This window comes from Macadamia integrifolia, unplaced genomic scaffold, assembly GCF_013358625.1.
Source record: "Macadamia integrifolia cultivar HAES 741 unplaced genomic scaffold, SCU_Mint_v3 scaffold704, whole genome shotgun sequence".
Taxonomy (NCBI): domain Eukaryota; kingdom Viridiplantae; phylum Streptophyta; class Magnoliopsida; order Proteales; family Proteaceae; genus Macadamia; species Macadamia integrifolia.
This window is the reverse complement of record NW_024870517.1, coordinates 114744-115361: the sequence shown is the minus strand read 5'-3', so window position 1 is coordinate 115361 and position 618 is coordinate 114744.

Here is a 618-nt window from a genome sequence, read left to right as displayed (position 1 = left end):
AAAACCCATCTCCATCTCACGGCCATGAACTCCATTCTCCAAAGACTCGCCTTCAATTTCTGATGACCACTAGTTCTCACTGCTTCCTGCTTCAAAGATAACAGAATGTTATCTCAATGTTCACACACATTCAAAGCACACAAGAGAGAGAGAGTGATTTAATGTAAAAACATTAATTACATAAATAAAGAAATAAACTAACCCTTTTAATCTTGTGGTAAATCGTTGATTCGATTTCATGCAAGTTCCCCAGGACAATTCCACCAGGCTAAATTATTTAACAGACCAAGATCTTATTACTTTTATACGTTAAGAATCATGAGAGAGAGAGAGAGAGAGAGAGAGAGAGAGAGAGAGAGAGAGAGAGAGTATTTAAAGAGAAACAACAAAACTAAATCGATCATCATACCTTGATGCTAAAGGTTGAGATGGAGAACGATTGAAGAAGACGAGCCTCAAGAGAGCTTCCTCCAGGAAAAGCAACGACGGTAGCGGCCGTCATATCAGATGGAGTCATGGAGATGAACCTCCCTCAACCCCAAACCTCCTTATATTAGGGTAGTCGGCGGCTGTCCCTCTCCTCAAAAAAAAAAAAAAAAAAAAAAAAAAAAAAAAAAA